Source organism: Octopus sinensis, unplaced genomic scaffold (genome assembly GCF_006345805.1).
Source record: "Octopus sinensis unplaced genomic scaffold, ASM634580v1 Contig18747, whole genome shotgun sequence".
Lineage (NCBI taxonomy): Eukaryota > Metazoa > Mollusca > Cephalopoda > Octopoda > Octopodidae > Octopus > Octopus sinensis.
In genome coordinates this window covers 26,515-44,131 of record NW_021835994.1, presented here as the reverse complement: position 1 = coordinate 44,131, position 17,617 = coordinate 26,515, and the positions used below count along the sequence as shown (strand labels likewise).

The 17,617-nt window shown below is 39.0% G+C and overlaps 1 pseudogene; it reads left to right on the top strand.

Moving 5' to 3' along the window:
- Nucleotides 1-14,223: 14,223 nt before the first annotated feature.
- Nucleotides 14,224-16,241, top strand: LOC115231646 (annotated as a pseudogene).
- Nucleotides 16,242-17,617: the final 1,376 nt, after the last annotated feature.

The window sequence follows — 17,617 nt, the reverse complement described above, 5'->3', positions numbered from 1 at the left end:
CTTCCCTACATACAGCTGGACTACTTCCCTAAAACTTTATACAGAACTTTTTGAGAAAACCAAACAGCAAAACCAATATTAAAGAGGAAGATAAAAAAATCATGTTCCGACACTATATGAAGCTAGTGAATATGCAAAAGCGCATGAATTATGGTTTCTTGAGAATGATTATGAATAAAGAGGAAAATATACGAAATACAAAAAATAATACAAAAAAATTTCAAAAAATTATCAAACTAATCATTCTTAAAAAATCACGATTACATGATTAAAATCTCTAAATAATCTTTGTAATTATACTTTAATATTGTTTATTGTTATTTTGATTTCTTGTTCTATTTTTATTGTTCACTATAGAATTGACTGTATAAGACTTTGTATTATGGTAGCGTCAGAATCTAAATCAGCCTTATAAATTAGAATGCGAAACCACTAGTCTTAGGAAACACGCTGTAGGAATCGAGCGTGGATATTGTAGGAATGTTTAAGTTACGTCCATCTCATGTTAATACATTGGCTATATTTTTACTCTTGCATGATAAATTAATTCCAGCTCTTTAGACAAGAGGTAATATTTTCTGACAGTCTTAGGTAACAAGGAGTCGACACAAGTGGCATCTCAGAACAGGGACTTTCCTTCCCTAAAAAATAGTCACCCCGTCGGGACGCTAACCGTCACAAGCAAATACAAACAATAAGACTAATTTTTAATAGTTAAGAAATTGTCAAAAACTACGAACATAAACTCAATTTCTTATTATTTTTTTCCAGAACGATTACCTGACGAGAAATCTTCCTCAGATTGCTTAGGTTGTCTAAAATATTTAGATTTCATCAAAAATTGATACTTTTTGACATATGCAGCTTGAGTCCATTTATTGATTGGGATTCTTTTTAAAAGACAATTTCACTGTCAGACACATCTTTAAAACTTTCAGTCCCACCCTTGGGATATTCAGTCACTGGTTTCTCTTTTCTGGTGTGATTTCTCTTCATGAGAGATATGACTTGACGACGTTTATTTCTAAAAAAATCTCTCTTAAAAAGTAAATACTCGACAACAACTGGACACAGCCATTTATCCACCTTATCGAAATTCTTCAATAGTGGACGTCAAAATATTTAAATAAATGATATTAATCATTTTTAAAGATGGTGTTCATTTCATAATTAATATATTAATGAGAATTACTAATATTTGTTATTGTAGATTGCATTAACATCCCTTATAAATTAAAATGCGAAACCACTAGTGTTAGAAAACACGCTATAATGTCCACATAATACTAGTCTACTTTAATATGTAATATTCATTTTTTAGAGAACTTAACTGGAACTCAAAATTGTCTCATTATTTCCTTACATGGTTACATTCACATCATATATGTCAATTCTATTGTAAATTATCTAATTAAAAATCCAGATCTTCAGTGATTTCTCTTCTTCGCTTGGAAGAAGAGTTTTCCATAAACTTCCTTGCATTTTGTATTTCTGCGTCAATGATTTTATTCAACTGAGTGTCCTCACAACATGCCAGCTCCGCAAGTTGATTGGCGGCAGAGGCGTACTCCTCGTTGTCTACCTTCATCCCATGTCTATGCTCGATAAGCATACTCTCTAGCGTCCTCTTCACCACAACCATTCAATATTAAAAATATGTCCGTTAAATATGCTAATTTTAATTTCCAAATCGAATTCCTAATCAATTCATTGTTCTCTCGCGAAAATTCACTAATCATATTCTTGGCTAGTGCCCTTCCTCGTGATGATTATCGTATTTCAATATGTACCAATAAATTCTTATCGCATAAAGAATTAAAAATTCTGGAATTTTTGGATCGAGTTTATATATTGATCATTTTTATGTCATCATTCATACCTGATTTTAAAGCAGGTGGGAGAGTTTTCGGAACCAATACTTCACGATATAAGAAACAATGTGTAGAAAGTATTTGATCATTCTGTGCTTTTAGTAAAGAAACCTGAATTTAATTATATAAAAAACAATATACATGTCCATTAAGTATTCCAGACATGAATGGATTAATATAATTATTAACAGTACTTATTCTTTTTGATTAATTCTTTAAAATAATCAATTAAAAGATAATTTGTAATGACGAATACTACGTTTAACAGGCATAACAAATAGTAATTATAATTTATCGTTAAAATAAAAAAAATAAGTAAATATAAATCTTTACCATTTCGAGCGGATATCCCCGCCTCAAAAGTGACATCCCAATTCACTCTCAAATACCTCAAATATAACGTAATAAAGCAATTTAATGAGAGAAAAGTATAAGAATATAAACAAATAATCACGGAAGAGCACCGTCCAGCCAGTAAATCAGAGTATTTGCACTCGATTGAGTAGCCTTCTGTATATCCACATGAAAATTGGAGAAGGCATTCTCCATCAATGCCACAACGTGCTGCAATCCTCGAATATCTCCACTCATCTCCAATAAATCTGCTCACAATCAGCCCAAAATAAACCTTTATGCATTCCAAGCAACCACAACTGCAAAGTCGAGTCATTGAACTTAGAAGTGGTAGAACTGGCCTGATTCAACACGTTTATGGCATCCTGAATGTGACCCACCACACACCTGATACTCCCCCATCCCCGACAAAACATAGCCCAAAATGGCCATACAAATATTCGACAGACGTCCAAAACTATTAAAAGTGGCCATCGACAGTGTCTCGCTGATTGTCTCTCTACAATCAAGTCTAAAAACAAACTTGGCCTCCATCATTTGATTGACTTGGACAAGCGTGAGAGTCTTGATTATTCTGACGACTACCCACGTGTTGTCCGACCTACAAATGAGTGACCCCACTCACGGGTATTCCTTCAACATATTATTGACCATCATTATTAGAGAATTGAACTCCCCATGTCTCCCACACAGCAAATACACAAACACTAAATTAGCAGTCGTCATGGACTTGAAGTAAGGGTTAATCGACGACTGAAGGTAAGACCCCCCCCTTACCTCCATTACGAACACAAACTGGGAAATAGCACTGTCCAACTGGTCAGTGGAGAGGGCATACAGTCCCTGCCAATCACCAGAAGGACAAACCAACAGGAAATGCACATCCAAATAATTCTGTGAGTTATAATTGCAGTTTTCTCCCAAAAGAGCCACCATTTTCTCAATCTGCCAATCAGGCTGGACTGAATACCTGAATAATGGCCACAGCTCTGTTGGGGACCATCAGATTGCAGACAACTCTCAAAAAATACAAATGATGTTCCAACACACGCCTAAATGGAGAGGAATCTGCCTAATTTGAGGAATACCTCTCTCTAAAGACACCAAACTCGAACTGATCAGACTATCCGTCAAAATAACTGATTCCACATGGATTTGATAGGCAGAAATAGCCTAAGGTGATACGTGGGGACATACAATGGCAGCACATGCGGAAATGGAGGATGGATCAAGCCAGTGTCCCTCAATCAGTCCATATCCCCCCACCACATCCACAAACACCCCCCTGAAGACAATATTCTGTAATTCAACCACACAAAACCCAGCATCCTTAACCTACGGAATACAACCAGAAATGACCTTCCCAACAGTCAGTCTACTATAAATGGAGAGAATTAAATAAATTGTGTGCATAGTGGGGTGGTCAGTGAAGGGGGCACAACTCTCCAACAGTCTCATCCCCCGGTCGAAACAGCCCATGCAGAAATATAGCTGAAATTACCCCACAAAGTACGATTGACTGGTTGAAGAAGACACATTTCCTGATTATGGGCAGATTCTGTTTTACTGAGAATTTGGTGATGAGTTCGAGGATTTGGAAGGCTGACTGGAAGTCCTCCTGCACGAAATCGACGTACTGAGTGGGGAGGGGGGAATACAGCCAGTTCGTGCATCAGACGGACATACCAATAATTGTCTGTCGTCACGTCGATTATATTTCTCAACAATTCTTCCGCCTTTTCAAATTCGCGCTTAAATTAGTGGCGGGAAATTACCTTTTCTTTGTAGATTCCCGCCAAAAGTGAGGCGGCTTCGTAGACTGTGTTGTCGGGGATTACGTTCTGAGTGATTACGTAATAGTTACTTGGAATTTGGAGAAGGACTAGGACATGAGGGCGGGAAAATACCGCTTTTTCGAGGAAGTGAATTCCCATGTTCTGGGAGTGGTAAATTAGGCCGAGAAATGAGTTTATTTTGCAGTAGAGGGTGGAATCCAGTTCAAAGTAGAATGCAGCCAGAAGGCATTTTGTGGCTCTGAATAAATCGTTGGGGCCCAGTTTCTTGGCCAGAAGGTAGAGGGTGTAAGGACGGTCCAATTTAGAATTGGTCTCCTATTTTTATTAACTCTGAGTTAACTACCATGGATAACAAACCTAAGTATATTTAAAATTTTTTATTGCCAAACATTTATTAAAAATAAAAACCATTTTTAATTAACTCAATATATCCAATAAAGACAAACTAATCAAATAAACTCGACTTTTTTATAAAAAAATCAAAATTATATCAGGCCAATATTAGCAGGATTGAAGCACAGAAATGATAGCCCGAATATCCTCATTGACAGAATCGTCAGAGAACACCTACAATAAGAGCAGAGAGCAAACAGTCAGACTAATCACATCCACAAACTCAGCCAAAACAGCAGCCATTCTGTCCATACACGACTCATCCAATACTTCCCTAACCCGACTGGCCAGCCACCCCACTCTCCGTACAAGACAGCCAATAAAGAAGGCAGCATAGGCCGAAATGACCGACTCGTCCATATGACTGGTCCCCTGCTCTGCATGTCTCTCAAACAACTCAAAATAACACCCAACACTACCAAACATATTTCACGGAAATTATCCGAGGATAAACACCCCGGAAAACTCATTTTAAGCACCTGGGAAGGATCATCCCCCAATAAATTATAAACAAGAGACAATCCCTACAATCTAAACACATCCCCACCAAAACACACAAATCCAGTTCATAGTGCTTCGGAAACACGTGTGGAAGACACAAAACAGAGGACAGTCCCACTGGAAGGAGATCAGTCCCTTCTTTGGTGTGGGAAGTGAGGGTGACACTCAGTTTGAGCATCCCCACATAACACACCCGATAGTCCTCCCCCCTTTCAGTCCCCTCCACCAACATTGTCAGCACATTTGTGAGCAGGCGAGTGAGAGGGGGGCACAGAGGGGACACATCTGAGGGGAATTGGGTCACTCCACACAAAATATTGTCCAAAACACTCACCAGTCGACTCACTCGTTGTATATCCTCAATACAAGAACAGTCCTGGCAATATTCCCCACCAATTCGAATAAGAGAGGACACAATGGACTCCTCGTATTCCCCAATGTTATGTCCACTCAGCATATTCAATGTCTCCACAGCCAAGTCGACAGTCTGGAATAACCCACCCACATACAGTCGGGCAGTCTGGGAGGGCAACAGGAGGAAGGGACCCCATCTGATAAGGTGGTTGTGAGAGGATGAGGGAGAGGGAGTGGAAGAGGAGTTGGAGACAGTCCTGTGTGGGAGGGGAGGGGAGTGTCCAGAGGGAGTAGGACAGTGCACACACATCAGTCTGGGTGTCACAGCCAATACAACCCTCGACAGGTCAGAGGCATTAAAAGTGCGAATTGTGTCCAACAAAACATCCTTGTCTCCCAAATCAGCTGTTTTTAGTGCATTCTGGTATATAAAGGATTGTCCCTTTATCTGCTTTCGGGTGGTTGAAGGGGTCAGAGAAGGGGGTCTGGTCGTGGGGATTACAGTCTCGCTTTTTGCAAAGTCGAAGGGGTCTGTTACTGTCTCTTTCTTGTACAATCCACGAAATTGTTTGGCGTGCTTTCCCCTCCAGCCATATTTTCTGGGGGAAATTGCTGTCACTCGCCACTGAGCGAAGACAGTCGATTGAGGCAGTCAAACACTCAGAAATATTCTTCTCCCGCTTTGTAGGTTTAGGCATCCAAAACACCACAAGAACAGTTTCTTAAATTATTATTTTATTCAACAAATAAAAAAACAAACAACCAATTATGTTAATAATAAAGTAGGAAAATTACATATTAATTGGTTGACCGAATGCAGCCATGTGACACGCCTCCCTGACTGCCTCAGCCACAGTCTACATATATATAACCACTCTACCGGGTGGGCATGACATGTGCGTGCCACATCCTCTGCAGATGCCCCATATTCAATAGCAAGGGCAGCCTGGTTGATCAGTTCCCCCGCCACCTGAATGTGTGGGACAAACAAACATGTGACATAATATGCATTCCCAACAACTGGTCTGTCTCCTTGTCGGCCAACACCTTCACCAGTCCTTCCAACTCCCCACACGTCCTGCCCGACTGTTGGCCTTCATTGGAAACGAACCGACTTTATATTCCCGTCCATTCTCATTACACAGGTAACTCACTTGTTTGAGGGACTGTTCAGACTGGCCTACCCAGGCCACCTCAGGATGAGTGTAGATGACTGATGGAATGGCATTGATGTGGCTGTGTGTTCGGTTGGCTATCCACTCCACACACGCCATCCCCTCGTCCTCTGCCTTGTGGGCCAACATTGGTCCTCGAATGCAGTCCCCAATGGCATACACCCCCGCCAATGACGTCTCGTAGTGCTCCCCCACCTCCACACATCCCCTCTCCCCCACTGATATTCCCGCCTCCGACAATCCCAGTCCCTCCGTGAACGGTCGTCTCCCCACCGACACCAGAAGGGCATCACACTCGAATTCCTCCGTTTTTGGGGTACCCTTCGTGGTGGTAGTAGTCACCTGAAAGTGACCCGGTGATCAACCTCAATCACGGAAGGACTCCGTTTTTTCACGGAAAGTACTCGTGTGTTTAAATTAAACTCAATTCCTTGTTTTTTGAGGGAGGACTGCAGAATGGAAGCCACCTGAAAATCAATATCAGTCCCTCCAATATTTCCAGCCAATTCGACCACCCGCACTTTCGAGCCCAGTCGACTCCACACCGAGCCCTTAACTGCCTGAGTGCCACTACCAGTTCAAGCCCGATGACCCCCGCCCCCACGACGAGCATATTCCTGGGGACAGTGGTGAGGGAGAGTGCCCCTGTGGAGGACATTATACTCCTCTCGTCCACCTCCACCCCCGGAATATCCACGGAGGTCGAGCCAGTGGCAATGAGGATATTCTTGGTGTCCAACACAGTCTGAGACTGGTCGGCGTGGGTCACCAACACCTGGCCAGCATTCTTAATTCGGCCATATCCCTGGATGGGGGTGATCTGCCGGTTACTGACTGACTTGCCTTGTTCTTTCTGAACAGATAGGCCACACCCTCTGTGTTTTGTCTGACCACAGTGTCCTTGTAGGCCATCAACTTGTCCAGCTGTACTCTCACATTGTCGACTACTGTCTCACAGACATGTCTAACACTCAATCCCCAGGGCAGTGTGTCCTTCCAGTGCTTGTTTGTAGATGTGGGAAGAGTGGAGGAGTGCTTTGGAGGGAATGCAGCCCACATTGAGACACGTCCCTCCATATGTCTTCTCCTTCTCCACACAGGCTGTCTACAATCACGAATACTCCTACTTTTAGACCAAGTTGTGCAGCCTTTATAGCAGCCACATATCCACCAGGACCAGATCCGATAACCACAAGGTCATATCTGTTGGCTGGAGAATATAATCAGTGGGACATTACATGACATGCGGGTGCTGGTCCTCCACAACACACTCCTTCTAATAGTCCCGAACTACACTATATATAACACACCACACCATCATGTGCAAATCAAATATAATTAATATATTTTTTAATTAATATTAAACTTCAATTAATTCCATAAATAATTATTGTATTTATTTAAAGGCCAATTAGTATTAAAGTTCATCCGATTGGGTGACCTATGGGTAATCGGGCTATCTTACCGGAATGCCCATCGAACTGACAAAGCTAACTAAATCCTGCAACGACCTATCTCCTGAATACGCCTTATAAGACTCATATCCCTTGTTTGGTCCTTTCGGATAGAACAAGGTGGTCGGGAATGCTTCAATGTCCAGTTTGTATTCATTTTTAGTCCCATCCGTCTTGGCGATGACCAGGTCGGGCACCCACTCGAGTTTGGCTCCCAGTCTGTCCCAAGTCACGTTCAGTTTCCTGCTGTGTCCACACCACGGGGCATCTGCACTCAGTTTATAAAACACTTACAAATAAATACAAAAACGCTCTTATTTTCATCAAAGACAATTTCCTCAAAGTTTTCCAAAGTCAGCACTTTGGTAGGAAATTTGTCCCAGTCCTTGTGGAGAGGCTCCTTTTGTAGGTGGGCTGTCCACTCAACACAACCCCCAACCTCGAGCTGGTCACTGTCCAACCTAATCAAAAAGTCGAGGACATTCTCCTTGGTCAGATCCTCCTTTTCCGGCCTGAATTTCAACGTCTTGTCTCCAAGGTGGACTCCTCTGAAAGTAGGCAGTTCCACTGGCCCGAAAAAGTCGAGGATGAGTCCCAGTCTCGTATCCTTGGCCGACATGACCGCAATTTGAATCTTCCCCACAAAATCCTCGACTGCCTCATTCAGCATTGCCAACAAATCCTCCCCAGGACTTTCCTCAATCAAAACAATCACAGTTTTCCTATCGGAATGCTCTTTTAATACATTATTAGAGTTTTGGGGACTCAATTCGACCACACTGGCCATTTTGTTGTACTCAATAAAGTCCAGAATGGCCATGCTTGTATTTTCTGCCCCCTCTGGGTAGCCCACACTCCTTTTGTCAGTCTGTCCGTTATTCCTATAAAAGTACATGTCTGTAAATGTAGAGATGACTTTTCCTGGAAGAATTGAGTGTCTCCAGTAGAGAATATTCTAGAACATAGGCAAAGACCAAATCGCTGTGTCTGCTTGCGTTCTGATAGCTCAATGAGGTGTCCTAAACACGTGATTTATTCAGGCACGTGGGCAATGACGAATGATTTGTCGGTCAATTTTGACAACTGGGAGTGGCTGGTGATGAAAATGAGTCCTTTCCCTGTCCTCTTTTTGAGGAATTTGATTATTTCCTCAGAGTCACGTATTCCTGGGTTTTCAGACTGGGGTACCTTCGAATTTGAATGTGTCGTTCTGGACGAAAAGGATGAGAGTTGGGTACATTCTCACGTTTTTGTCATTCGCTAGTTTTTCCTCTTTTGAGCAATCCACGGTGGCAAATTTGACTTCCAGCTGGTCAGAAAGTTCAGATATTTTTTGATAAATCGGCAAAAAACGCTTGGATTGTTCCCCCCAGGGGACATCTATTCTTCAGAGGACACTGCTTACAAAAATTGACTAAAACTGCTTCGTTTTTTTGAATGAATTGTTGGAAGGTTTTTAATGTTAGTTTGGTCACTTCACACCCCACAAGGCAAGACAGGACCAAAAATGGTGTCAACATTAATTACGATAGTCCTACATTTTATTGATCAAATAATTATTTTATAAATAATTTAAAATCAATAAAAAAAACATGTTTTATAAATTTTTCTCCATGTTTAAAATCTACACTTAATATTCAGACAATTTAGTAAACCGCTAAGAAGGGATGACGACTATCAGTAGGGATTGACACCTGGACTTTAAATTTATGGAAAAATGTGGTTGATTGAGTCGTCATTGTTTATTTGTCACTGATATGTATAATAAAAAATCAATGTTTGTATTTGTTAGTATAAGACTTTGTTATATTCAAAAATTATTTTGTAGACTCAAAAATATATTCACTTTAATTGGTCGAAAGATTGGCCTCCGAAAGTTCCTGGAACAAATAAAAAAGCCCGGAATTGTTGGTCGCCTCGAGGACACTGATTCCGTGGAAGGCTCGGTATCTGATGACTTGGAGGTCGTTTATCAGATTTATGAACATAGCACGCGCTTGGAAGGGAGTATAGGTAGACTGGAGGTACAGAGAGAGAAGATATCCGTAGTGTTCTTGTGTTTTGGTTATGATAGTCTGCAATATAACCCAATCGACTAACCATGTTGTTCAGACTCACTCGTTCGGGGGAAAACACAGCGATTAAAATTAGCAATTGGAGAGCTTTAAGGTCCCCAGCTGAGTGTTCGTGTAATTCTTTGGAGACATCACAGTGCTGGACAATATCCTCGATTCCTTCAAATTGGAATGAATTTGTGGACATGGAAGAATCAAAAGAATTGGAATCGTTGTGATATAAACCACATGCTTGGGACATTATGCTCAAACGAATCGTCAGCAGTACAATTATCGAAGACTGGGGTCACCAACAAACAATACTTTGAACAGATTGAGTCTGTCTTCCATGTCCAGATTCCTATATTCGTCAAAATGTCGCAGAAATTGAAAGAATTGTCTGACTCGACAACTCATCGAATCAGTGTTAGCAAACACTCTACAAATCAGATTCATAACTAACCTGTAAAAAATGTAATTTATATTTTCCAGCATCTGAACTGCCTCTTCCGAAAGACACATTTTGGGAGCATTCTCCAGTATTTCCCCTGTGGAGGACATGACGGGTAATTGAGGGGCGAATTTGACCACAAGGTGATTCGAAAAGTCCTCAAATGACTTGGGGTACTCAAAATCATCTCTGAACACACAGTCGTAGAATCCGCTGTCCTTGTGTTCCTTTCCCTGTGGATATGTGTAGTCCATTCCAGTAAAGTAAGTCATATCAAACGTGTTTTTCCGGATATTTCGATGCATTTCGGCGGGAAAAGAATGATGTCTTTGCATAGGCGGGTACATTTGTTCGGTTATTTGACAGTAGTTGTAGGGAAATGGCACCGGACATGTCGATTCGTAGTTGTGTGGACTGATCAAAACAGAATTGGAAATTTCCTGATTTGCTTCTCGCGAATTTTTTCTTTTATGTTCAATTTTTACACGTCTTTTCTTTAGTTGGTCATCAGCTGGGGGATTATAAACACGGCTTACTGAGAATCCACTGCTTTTTCATTCCAACGCTGAAACATTTGTTGAGTCGACAGGCGGGACAGAACTTGCGGGTGAAAGGAGTAAGGGCACACTCCCCGTTGAAGGCACAACGAGTGTTCTAAGGGATATATTATGGAGGACTACCTTCTTTCTGAGAGCATTGCGTCTGAAAAAGGCTTTGCAGGATTCACAGGTGACTGCATTAAAATTGTAGCCGAGTGCTTTATCTCCACATATGGCACACAAATACTGGAACTGGTGTCCTTTGGGTTTACTTCTCCGTTTATGGTGTTCGACGTGTTCGCCGAGTTGGACTCCCTAGAGTTGTAGCCAAGTAACTAATAGCATTGTTTGCGCCTGCTGAACCAAAGTGTCTAACCACTGGGGCATTTACTTACTTCAAATTCGGAGGAATCGATCGTATCTTCTCTTATCATTTGGCTGGAATTCATTTCATAGGACTTGTCAGCCGACCTACATAGATAGAGCCAGTGGGCATGAGAATTATCGATATACAATTAGCGCTTAATAACCAAGAGAGTGTTCGCAAAATACAGAACAAAAAACAAGAACGAGCATGCAATACAAATTTATGCAAAACCGACAAACGCGTGATAAATGCGACCATTAGACGTCTACCGATAAAGATAGAATTAGGCTATGTCCTACACAAAGTGCTAATAGCGCCATTCAAGTTTCCTGCTAATGAAATATATATTTTTCGAACAAAAAAGCATTCAGTATTGTGTGACAATATATCGACAAACCCATTAAATATATTGACTTACAAAAAACACGACACACACCTCACCGACACAAACCAAAATAAAAATTCAATCTCGGAATTTTAGCGTCTTTATTCTCCTATCGACCGGCAACTGTCACGCAATTCGCTTTGATTTTTTAGATCGCAAATAACAAAACTTGACTCGATTCACAACTTAAGTCCATAAATGAAGGGTAAGGGTTGTGGTCTCTTATCTTTTAATGACCTCTTGCATTACGCACATCAATCATAGTACAACTTGATTCTTATTTTGTATAAATTTGACAATTCTTTGAACTGGAAAATATACTTTCTGTTCAATCATTTTAATAGTACCTCGTCCACTAAAGTACACCATTGTTTAAACAAATGACCTCGTATTACCTAAATGGTACATTTAATTTAGTCAATTTGAATAAAACTGTTTATATATCTGAATATATAGAGGTTTACCACTTCCCTCAAAGTGTACTTTACTATATATAATTATATGTCAGGCTATAATTATTAATGCTATTTTTGAGTTTCCTAGTAACTATCCAAATAAATTTGTGTTGTAATCGACACTTTTTTGATTTAGCAAACACATTTTTTAGTCCAAATAATATTTTGTCGATTTTTTGATAAGTATTTTTCATGACTTGTTTTGTCGATATGAAATACAAGTACAGTAGTTTCATCAACATTTTGACAGTAAATTGTATTTAGGTATTGAAATTCAGTTTTTGATTTCGTTTATTAATGTATTATAAAACAATATTTGGTCGAGTCTATGAGTGAATGACAAAAACTGAGAAAAAAAATTCGTCTCAATTTTCGTCTACAAAAGACCGCATAAAATGATAAAATGTCCAATTCTGAGTGATTGAGACTTGCGGTTAGATATTTCTCTTGTTCCATAATAAAAACACATTTTGTTTAGTCATGTACATTTTCGTTTAAAAAGATCAACCAGAATTTATCCGACAGGTTGTAAAATGAATATAGACTAGTGACGTCATAAAATAAAGTACAAAAATCAAAGTTTATTTATTAAACCACATGATTGAGAACTGGAAGTAATGCTCCTGTCGGGAAATGGGGTGCCTTCCCAAAAATAAGCTGATAAGTGAATGACTTGTTTAATTTTTGGAGAAAGGCTCTATAAATGTACATTTGATTAAATTCAAATAAAAGAGTAAAAAATTATTATAAAAAATAAAAACTCCATTTCAAGTCATTGTATATAAAGAATTCAAGATTTAATCCAAGTTTCCACATTTCAAATATATGATAGGGTAAATATGATTAACAAATCTCTCAATATATTGATTTAATGATAAAAATGTAAAAAAACTAATATTGACCCAATATTAAAGATAACAATGATTTAAAGGTTGACAACATTTATCCTTATCATAATCCATTATCAAACCAACAAATAAAAAAGGCGAGTGGTAAGCATTGTTAATCTCCAACTTGGCCAATACAAACTTTTTAAGACTAATTGATAGACAGATTTTAATTATTAGACATACAACTGATGTACGAGACGAACACCCAGTCTTAGACAACAAAAATAAATGCAATGCACTGACAAAAAAGTAAAAAATAATCAATTCTCCAATCTTCTCCTCTTGTTGATTGTATTTCGGGGATCATCGATAGGGTACTCCATTTTCTCCAACTGTTCGACAGGATTAGCCACTTTAACCTCTTCCTCCGAATTATAACAAAGCCGGTGGTGGAGCCTACAATCCATCACCATCTCAACCACGGCACATCACACTCCCCCTCATCGTCCGAGTACTCCACCAGAGAATCCAATTTGGCAAAGTTACGTCCAAACTCTTCCCGAATCTTATCCACCATCGCCCTCCTCAACTTGATTTCCTCCGGCAGTTTCTTCATCTTTGAAAACACGGCAAAATCCTCGTCCAAATCTGCAATCGTCGTGGAAGGAGGCTTGACTGGCACCTCCACTTTCTGCCGCCCTGCTTCCTTCTCCGACAGCAAAATGAGTTCTCCCCTCAGCTTATTTATCTCCTCCTGCAAAATATCCCTAAAAATAACCCCAAACAGCCATACACAGTGGTCAGTGCCTTCCTCTTCGGTTCCTCGGGTTCTTCCACCAGAATATCCACAGGTGACTCAACCGGAGGGGAAATAACCCTCTCCACCACTTTAGGAATAAAAATCGGCGGAGGACACTCTCCGTCCTCCACAGCGTCATCTCCAAAGGACAAAAGCGAGTAATTCCTAATAAAATATTCCCAACTGACTACCGGACTCCCCTTGTCTGGTTTATCGGTTCTTCCACTGGCATATTCGGAAGGACTGGCTTATCAATGACGATATCCTTAAAGGGATTGAGGACAATCTACATTGATGGAATAAACAGACCTCAGTGGACTTAATTCTGTGGAGGATTTCTGGTCTTTCTGTTTTTTTATTGACTTGTCCCTCTCCGAGTTTAATCATATTAAAAAGTGTATCCCCCGCCACCTGTGTGTAGATATGATAAAAAACTGTTCCAAAAATGGTGTTTTTCTTGTCTAGTTCAGGGGTGGCTGCCAATGTGAAGAAGAATTGGCTTTCGTTCTGGTTGGGTCCGTTGTTGGCCATTCCGACCAGTCCCCGACGAGTGAATCGCAATCTGCTGTGAAATTCGTCCTGAAATAAACGAAGGGGACTACTCGGAAGGGTTTTCCGTATGAAGACTCTCCGCCGAAGCCGGTTCCTGTTGGGTCTCCTCCTTGGACGATAAAGTTGGGTACAACACGGTGGAATATTGTCTCGTCGTAGTAGGAGAGCATGCAGAGGTGGATAAAGTTGCGAGTGGTCTTTGGGGCTTCTTTAGTCCATAATTCAATGTCAATGTCCCCCACGGTAGTTTTCAGTCGAACCTGAGTTGTTTTTTATATTTTTACTTTGGCGGATGTAGGTGGCTCCTTTATGTAGATGTTACTCATTTAGTCACTAAATAGGCACCACAAGGGATTACTAATTAATTATTTTATTTAATTAATAATTAAATGTTTAATTAAATAAAACATAATATTAATATTTTTCTAATTCAAAAAATGATTAAATTAAATTTATTATTTAATTAATAGGTAAATATTTAATTTAGTAAAACATAAATTAAAATTTTTCTAATTGAAAAAAACTAAATAAAATAAAAAATTTTTTATTATAAAGAAAATCACAATTTTCCCTCCTAAATTTAAAAAAATAACAGTTTCTTGTGGGTACATAACAACAATAAAAATAACGCCTGTTTCCTAGCAATGCAAGTTGTGTTATCCACGTCGTATGACTTGAATCACAGACCGGGAAATATCCTCGACAAGTGAATCTTGAAAATGTATTTTAGACGAGGGGACACATATTGGTTATCCTCTGGTCTATTCCCCCAAAATATTGTTTTATCAACTCCAAAAAACGACTACATTCCACGTATAATCCTAGAAGGCTGGGGCAGTATAGTCCCCTCAAATATATTTTAGTCAAAGAACTGCAAGTGTACTCAACCAGTGGCACTGACATTCGAAAAATGGACAGAATTTATCATTCGGGTACCCAGGAGTACATTTTGTAGAAATCCCCAAAAGTGAAGGACTTGAAAGGATTGTGATCGACCTACAAAAAGAAGTCAGGATTTTTAAAATTGAAATAATCGACGGATGGGACAATTCTGTGGCAATTCGGAGTTTTGAGATACATAAAAACTAATTCTTTAATTTTATTTTTAAATAAAAAATTCTGTTTTTGATTTATTTTTTATAGATTTTTTATTACTATAGAAATAGTAGAAATAAAGTTCTTGTGGTACTTTTTTATTCAACATGAATTCTCGGGATATGCTTTTAAATAGATTAGAGACAGTTACGACAGTTATCGAGAGTAAAGTAAGGGATAGTCCTCACTATCCAGATCGACGAGGAGATTGAACATCTCGACAATCTCAACGAACAGGACTTACAGGCTATCCGTCAACGTCGCCTTCAACAACTAAAAGATTTACAAAAAAAGAAAGAGGAGTGGCGACAAAACGGACACGGAACTCTAAATCAAGTCCCTCTTTGAATATATTTAAAGCTGACAACCGAAAAGGAATTTTTTGATGTACTCAAAAAAAGTGAACGAGCTGTCTTTCATTTTTTCCGCGATTCCACTTTCCGGTGTAAAATTCTGGATAAACATTTGACTATTCTGGCAGCCAAACATGTGGAGACATTCTTTGGCAAGGTGGATGTCGAAAAGTCTCCTTTCCTTGTTTCCCGCCTTAAAATTCGTATTTTACCGACAATGGTCCCCGTGGTTGACGGAATGGCGAAGGAGCACATTCTCGGGTTTGACAGTCTCGGTGGGACTGATGACTTTTCAACGGAGATGTTGGAATGGAGACTGGGCTGTGCGGAAGTGATTAATTATGAGGGGGACACTTCCCGTCCTCCCGCTCTCGTTTCCAAACCTGCCAAGACATTAAAATCTGGAATCCGTCGGACTAATTTCAACCGTGATCCTGACAGTGACGATTACGAAGATTTTTGATTGTTTTTTTCATTTCTAATGGTCGTTTCTATTAAACTTGCTTGCTAGTATTTATTTGTTAATTGGTTAAAGTTGGTGTTTTTGATTTGTATATTGGCTACAAAAACGGTATTGAGATGGTTCACACATTATGGATAGAGTTGGATTATTTCTTTGTTTGATATGCTTTTAAGACGAGAATATCTTTTTCAATTCAGCGGATCAAACTGTTTGCGGAATCAGATAAAAGTCTGAGATGGACCAAGACTTGAGAAAAGTTAAGAAACTTGGATCTCACGAACAAGACATGATTATGCAAAAAACAGCTGCAAACAGTGCAGCCTAAAGGAAAATGGTTTAAAGCACAAAGAACTCAGTACATAATCTCGTCTATAACGCCGAAGCATAGGGACTTTCTGATACGGACAATTTAAACTAATATAGTTCTATAGAGATCAACTTCGGCGTACTCTAGCCTCCTGTGGACGCCTAGTATTTTTGGGAAGATTAAAAAGAGTAAATGAGTGTATCACGCCACGAGAAACCCGAATTTCACATTTTTTGTATATTAACTTTCTGAGTTTAATTTATTTTATTGTTTTCAAAATTAATTTACTAGCTATCTTTTCACGTCCTTATTGTTTTAAAAAAAAATTTACTATCATAATGGTAGAGGAGCAATTGTGTACTGATTGTAAAGGAATAATTAATAATTTTTGTCAAAATAATTAGTCAGATAACATTGAAGATTTAGTATAAATAGGACGATCCGAAATAATCGGAATATTCAAATGGTTAAAAACTTATTTTAATAATTACAGGGTGGCATTTGCGGGAAAGGAAATTGCTCAAATAATTGTTTGAATTCATCAGTTTCGGGAGACAGTTTTATATTCTTATACAAAAAAATCAACTTTTTTTGAAAGACGTTGGTCAAAAACAAATTTCAGTATCAGTAGAAATTATAGCATAAAACATTAACTACTTTTAGAAATATGTATATTGAGAACTTTAAATACATCAGATTGCTTGAGCGGGGAAATTTCGGAAATGTATGGAATACATACAATAATAATTTATTTAGGTATCTTTGCATAAATACAAAAAAGATGGGAAATTATATGCCATCAAGGAAGAAGAGCGGGAAAACACCGAATTACAATGAATGAGGCTAGAAGAAACGAAGAGTTTTTAATTTTACCTTTTATTTTGTAGTTTCCATTTCTTGGTCAAAACTACAATGCTGTTATAAAAGCAATACTTAATAAAGAACCTGATTATTTTTTACTCGAACTCCACTTTTCCGAAATAATGAATTGTAAAACAATAGATATTCTGAAAAAAGTGATGTCGATTTTATATTCTAGTTGTTTGTCAAAAATCCGAAAAAGCGTCTT